The sequence below is a fragment of the Oryzias latipes genome, chromosome 22 (assembly GCF_053564925.1).
Source record: "Oryzias latipes strain Hd-rR chromosome 22, Olatipes_Hd-rR_3.1".
Taxonomy (NCBI): domain Eukaryota; kingdom Metazoa; phylum Chordata; class Actinopteri; order Beloniformes; family Adrianichthyidae; genus Oryzias; species Oryzias latipes.
Window position 1 is genome coordinate 2,831,837 of NC_136258.1, and position 7,090 is coordinate 2,838,926.

The window sequence follows — 7,090 nt, forward strand, 5'->3', positions numbered from 1 at the left end:
ATGTTACCTGGAGGATAATGAAGTGCTACGCCCAATGGGAGGGGCTTATTATTTAAAAGTGAGCATCACAGGAAGTGAAAATGGAGAGAGACGGAGGTGTCATGAGCTGATGTGGCCCTGCGTGGAGCTAATTGTAGTGTTCGAGGTCTTGAAATAAAGAAAGAACACTCTCACCTTGGCTCCTCTGCATTATTTCCCGGCGGGACCCACCACAAATAGTTTCCGCACATTGGACTGTGATAAATTTTTTTCTGCCTTAGTTTTTTGGACCGAAAAAAATACAGAAAATAGATAAAACTTTATTAATCCCTCAAGGGAGACATTCAGGTGTCCGGCAGCAAAACACACACAAACACACACAATAAATAACAATAAAATAATTGTTCATTAAATAGCAGTTCATATCAGGCAGATTTGTTAAACAGCAGTACCAAACCGAAACGTACCGAACCAAGCCCTATGAAATTCTGAACCGAACCGAATTGAGATTTAAGCGCATCGTTACTCCCCTAATATGGGAGGCTCCAAGACTGTTCAGGTGGTCTGCAGCACGGGGGCTCCACAAGGGACAGTGCTCCCTCCTTTTCTTTTCACACTGTACACATCTGACTTCCACTATGACTCAAACAGCTGCCATATCCAGAAGTTCTACGATGACACAGCCATCGTTGGATGCGTGTCTCAGCCATCACAGCCATCGTTGGACGCGTGGGAAATGATCTGGAATATAAGATGGTGATCAAGGACTTTGTGGACTGGTGTGAACTCAAGCACCTTCACATCTTCTTTCTCTTTCAGCTCTTCCCATCAGGGGTCGCCACAGCGAAATAACCTCTCTTTTGAGTGGGAGTCGTATGGGTAACTTGGCAATGTTCTACGCCGGATGCCCTTCCTGACGCAACCCTCTCCATTCATCCGGGCTTGGGACCGGCACAGAAGCAGAGAAGGGAACAGGAAGCAGCCCGGATTCGAACCCTGGTGTCGGACGGAAGGCACCGCAAACCAGCATGAGTTAAACCGGCTCCCACTCAAGCACTTTCTCATCAATGCCACCAAAACAAAGGATATGGTGGTGGACTTCCAGAAAAAGGCTTCTCAGTGGTCATTCAGGGACATCGAGAGGGGGTGTGTGTACAAGTACCTGGGTTTTCACTGCTGCTGTATCTACCTTGCTATTTATGACGTGCACTTTTACTTCCATTTTTTATTACAATTTTTGTATTCTTACTCATGCTCCCTTGTCCGTTATATTTCTTGTTTGGCTGCTGTGACAACTGAATATCCCATGTTCAAACATACTGGTAAAACATGCATGCTAGTGTGAGTTTAAAAAAGGCAGCGGGAGCAAAACTGAGTTGGTTATGATTACTTTTTTAAGTCATAAAACAGCATCCTAAAAACCATCAAAGTCCTAATCTTCTGTATCTGCAATGAACAGCTAAATTTCATACACGCCAGGTTCCCTTTCGTCATTGTCAGAGTCCGTCTCGTTGCTGTGCGGCTCCTCATGAATGATGATACCGGCTTTTCAGTAGTTTGAAAGCAGTGAAAGCAGACGTTAATCCAAGCTTCTACAATCCATTCACAAATTGTGGCGTAAATCGCCCGGCGCTGCCTCCCACAACATTAAAAGCTGTTCCCCGTTGTGCGTATCGCTACTGCGCTGCTTCCGGTCTTCACTGCAAAAAAAAAAAAAAAAGTTAGAACTTAAAATTGTAAGGCAACAAACTTCCGCAAAATTTTGGGTTAAGACCCCAAACTTAACATTTTAAGTTTTGTGTTGGAGTTTGTGGAATATTCCAAGTTGTCATTTGTAAATTGTATGAACTTACAAGTTCAATTTGGATTAACTTTGAATCCTAATTTTGCCCAGCTCAGATATAAATTACAGTGACCTAAAATGTCACGTAATCCTAACCTTTCCCAACTCAGGCACAAGATGTAAAGACTTAATTTTTTAAGCTGTAACAACTGTAAATTCCAATTATTGGTAACTTAACTATAGGTTGTGTGGCAAGTGGTCGTAGCAGATAAAACAAACGCCACCCCGGGTACAGGGTCTGGGGAACCCAAAGCACTGTAACACAGGCGTGCAGACTATTGTTTAAAATGAGGCCAAGACGTGGTACCAGTTAAAAGTAATTTATTTACACTAAACTGTATTAATAACAAGGAACTCAGTCACACTGGGGAGGGAGAAAGGGGAGGAAACCCTTTGAGGGCCGAAGCTTACCAACGGAGCACTGGGCAGACCCATGTGGAGGAGACTGGGAACCAAAATAAAACAGAACACCACACACACCCACACACACACACACACACACACACACACACACACACACACACACCCACCCACACCCACACACACACACACACACGGAAAAAAACAATAGTAACTAAATCCAAACACGTCCCAGTTGAGCTTCCACTGTTGTCGCCCGACACGCTCCGTCCCTGCACTTGGCCCTAAGAAAAGAAGGATAGAAATAGAAATAAAGGGTTGGCAATATGGTTAAAAAAGAAAAAAAAAATCCGTCAATGCTCACTCTCACACCAACACACTCAATAAAACCAACAGGTAAAACCAGCAAGCAGCAGCCCTTGGGAAGGGCGGGACACCTCTCAGAAGGTCCTCAGTCCAATGACCAGGGAGAAAAAGAGGGGTTGATGCCACTCTGTTGGCTGCCGCAGAGACCAAGAAGATGAAGGTCCGGGCTCGGAGTGCCGCCTGAAGCCCACTGGCAGGAGCTGAAACACCGAGCCTAAAGCTTTCAGCCACTGGTTGAAGCGAGGTGTACTTGCTGCATGATTAAAAATCAGGAAAGCCAAACAAAAGCAGCAGTGTGCCTCTGCTGCCCCTAAATACAAACAAAGATCTGTTAAAACCCAATTAATAAATATTAAAACCAACAGGCAGAGGCTCAGACCAAACAAACTGATCACCTGAGCAGTGAGGAGAAGCTCATCCACGCCTTAAGCTCACTGGGGCGTAGAGAGGAGCTCCGGATGCCAGAGCTCTTTTCTTTTTTTTGCTAAAGAACATAATTTGTTTAGAAAAACCCACAGCAGAGTCACTGGAGACGGCACCACCACACTTACAGGGGGTTAGCCACCAGGAAATGGGCGGGGTTTGAGCACCAGACACAAGTGTTCAAGTGATGGGCCAAGCCATTTTTAAACTGCTCCCAGGTAGTCAGGGGGGTTGCCTGCAGCTGTGCAGCATCATCCTGCTACAGTTGCAGTAACTTAAAATGTAACATTATGTGAACTTTTAATTTTGACCTTCAATTCAGTTGTAAAATCACACATACATTAAATATCACTTCAAATTTGAATCACAACTTTAGGTAAACACTGTACATTACTGTCATCTTTTAACAAATCACTAACATATTTTACAATATATTGTGATTTAATTCCCTAAGGTCTAAATTTTTTGGTTGCAAGTAATGTATACATAGTAATTGTTTAGACTTTGAGCACCAACTAAAAAAATACAATGCACATCTACAGTTATTAGGAAAACTCTAGCTTATCAATGACCTACAAATTCCAAACAAAATTAAATTGCAGATTCAAACGTTTAAAAAACGTTATTCTTTTTATGAACGTCTGTGGCATTTATTCCGAAAAATCTCGAACAACAATTATGACTTATTGCACCTTGAAAAAACAAAACAGATTACACCTTAATTCTGATGTAAGTGTATAAAAGCAAGCCTGGTAAACAAATGGCGATCAAGCTGAAAAAAATACTGTATGGCAGTGAAAATGCTCCAAGTGTGAAACTTCTTAAGCAGCTATAAAACATGCCATCACCTGATACACAAGTAAAAGAAGTGGACAATTTGACACTTAAGATTACTGTAACGAGAATACAACTTTTTTTGAAGGTTTACTATTACATATTTTGATTAACATGTTTTTCTTTAGAAAAGTGTTTAGATTGTAACAAAACAAAAATGTAAAATGGTTTAACTGAGAAACATGCTCAAACCACAACAGAAAAACCTGCACTGTGTGTATGAACACACAACAGCTGTGTTATTGTGGGTGGTCACTCCAAAAGTCTGCTTTTGAGAGATCTTACCCTTGCAGAGAGATCTGGTCCAAGTCCCATAAAAATCTTCTGAACAGGTTCAAAAGTATACCTCTGATCTTTTGGAAACTGAAGGTTTAAGGCATAGATCTGCCCAAGCAGGTACAGTAGGCAAAAGCTGTTGGCAGGTCAGGGAGGTCCTGAAGGACGATGGTTTCTTCCACAACATAGAAAGATTGATGATATTTGCAGCTGTTGAAGTACCACCGTCTTCCAACACAGTAAGGAGACCCATGGCGAGATCTTTTGTCTGCTCCTCCTCTCAGTCAGTGTCGTTGCACACAGAAAATCAGCTTTGACATTAAAGAATTCAACTTTAAACCCTGAAATCAAAAAGCTATTTATACATTATGTACCATAAATTTAATCATTACAACTTTTTAATGATCTAGGTATCAGTTAAGACCAAATACACTGAACAGTAAACTGAAAAACAGTATATATTTGACAAAAAAAGGAGGGAATATAGAGTAAATACACGACATTCACAGTTTTTTCTAATAACGTACAAAGCAGTTCCTGAAGAGCTTCTCATGGCTGTCACAAAGACACTAGGGAAGACCCTTCAAAGCAGCAGTTTGTTGCTGTATTGTGATGTCATTGAGGAGGTGCAGCAAACATTAGGAGACAGACATGTCAAACACAATGCTAACAAATAAACATGAAACTATATTCTGAAAATGTCACTGTCACTACAACAGGCAGATGGCTGGATCCAAATGCAGCATGGTTTATTAGCACAACTAAAAGTCCACAAAGCTTAATCAGGTTCAGGCAGGCAGGGGTCAATAACAGGCATTAGATTAGGGGTGGGGTCGACATTGTGGCTCTCGAGCCTTTTGCAAATGACAGTGTTCTCGACATTGTGGCTCACTGGGATGTCGAAAGTCAGCAGCGCCTCGTCCATGTTGGGGATGTGTCTGGGCTGGAGGTGTTTGTCGGCAATCTTTTTACTGTAAAATGAGCGGAAGATGGACACCTTTTTTTTATTGTAATCCGCTGGAAGTCGCTGCGGCACCATATTCCTCGCCCGGATGGAAAGATGACGTCGTTTCACAAAGTGAAAGCTTAAGTGTTACTGCCCTCAGTGGAATGGTGCTCTCTGATCGTTAATCCATCACTGGAGTCACCTTTTTTCCGCAGAAACTCAGCTGTGTCGTTTTCCAGCTTCCTCCACTTGTGAAGCACAGATTCATTCATCTTGAATTCTCTGCAGCTGCTCCCATGTTCCTCCGCGTAGCTGCAGTGTAAACCGTGCTTCAGCGATATTGTAAACAATGGTGTTCACGCCCACACTTCCCTCCCCCGTTCTCATGCCGTCTCTTTCTATGTCCCACAACAACACAGTAGGCGCCCCCTACATTTTGGAGAAAATCTAAGACCTTTAAGTGCGCCTCATGGTCGTGAAAATACGGTAGTTGGATAAATCACTTCATCGATTAATCATCACACCCCTGATCTGCATTTACTGCTATTAAAAAATGTAAATTGATTAAACTTGTTATAGAACCAGCATAAACAATAATACCACAATAATCTACTTTCACCCCTGGCTATAACCATCTGTAAGGGTCAGCTAATGGCATCTAGATAGATACAGATGCTGGGTTAAAACAACCTGCAAGATCAGAATAACAACATAAGGAAAAAGGACAAAGGACCAAAATGTACGTTTTACAGCCAAGTATAACAGACAGAGGAATGTCAGTCACAGACCTCTCTCTACTCTGCACATATTCTGCTGTCCTCTCCTTTTATTAAGTTTTGGGAGTACCCTGGTTACAATGCGCTGAGCTTCTAAGGCAGGAGACACACAACTGCAGCGCTATCTGAAAAACATTAATTGGAATATGTCCATCTTCTCACGGTCTTCCCACATGGTCTCTCAGATCTACAACATTTTCTTGTGTGATAATTCACACAGAGCGGGCTTTGGTTCCTGTCCTGACACAGATAACACATAGTTCTAATGCTGTTGCTGGGAAGTTGTTTTGGATTTCACCTTCAGCTTCCAGCAAAACTATGGAAGTCTTTCTGTTGCATAATTAAAAATGAAATTCAATACCAGAAATGTTTTTTCATTTTTATGTAACTGCATCAAATGACTCAAAAATAAAATGAATGTGAAAACGAAAAGGCTATCCCCTCTTTGCATTTTCGCTTTAATAATTTTACAGAATGAGTGATGTTAAAGAAGATACTAATAAAGCATTTTAAAGTATTAACTTTTAATTCTATTTTTGAGTCATTTGATGCAGTCACATTGTGATAATGAAAAAGCATTTCTGTTAATCCATTTTAATGATCAAATTAAATATTTCTAATTGAATGTTGCTACACATTTACCAGAGAACTTTTTGAAAATGAAATGTCAAACACTATTTTTTTAATCATTTTATTTAGTGACAGAATAAACGGTGTTAAAGAAGAAAATGAAAAAGCATTTTGGCGGATTGCTTTTTCTTTTTAATTTTGAGTCAAAAAATGCAGCTTCATTTTGAAAATGAAAAAGCATTTCTGGTTTTAACTTTTACTTTTAACTATGCTACAGAAAGACAGAAACACTTTTGCGCATATGATTATTTTACCCAATATAGTTAGGTAATGGAAAGAAAGCACATATGAGATAACTTGTACTAAGTGCCGCCAAATGAGTAAAAAACAAATTTGCCAAAGCAACAAGATTTACACTCAATATACTTTTTCTGGGTTTAAATGTACCTCACCCGTTTTAAGATTTCATAATAACCTCTTACAGATTTTATACTTGGTAGGTTGTCTGATGGCCCAAAGATGAGTTTAACCCTTACGCTATCCTAGGCACTTTAACATTGGGAGTTGGGTCATCTAGACCCACCAGACAGAGCTCTGAACCTTTTTTCTTCAATGATTTGTGATCTTCACTGGTGTCCATGGATTACATGAAATCTTTCCACCTTTATCCACCTTTGTCATGGTAGGGAGAACACGTCAATGGAAGGGGGGGGTCAT

The 7,090-nt window shown here is 40.8% G+C and overlaps 1 long non-coding RNA gene across 1 annotated transcript; it reads right to left on the minus strand.

The window, feature by feature from the left end:
- Positions 1–287: 287 nt before the first annotated feature.
- LOC144989063 (uncharacterized) lies at positions 288–6,216 on the minus strand. The gene is made up of 2 exons (XR_013653211.1): positions 2,944–6,216; positions 288–2,858 (listed from the first exon to the last, which is right to left on the minus strand). It is a non-coding gene; the product is annotated as an uncharacterized LOC144989063 (long non-coding RNA).
- Positions 6,217–7,090: the final 874 nt, after the last annotated feature.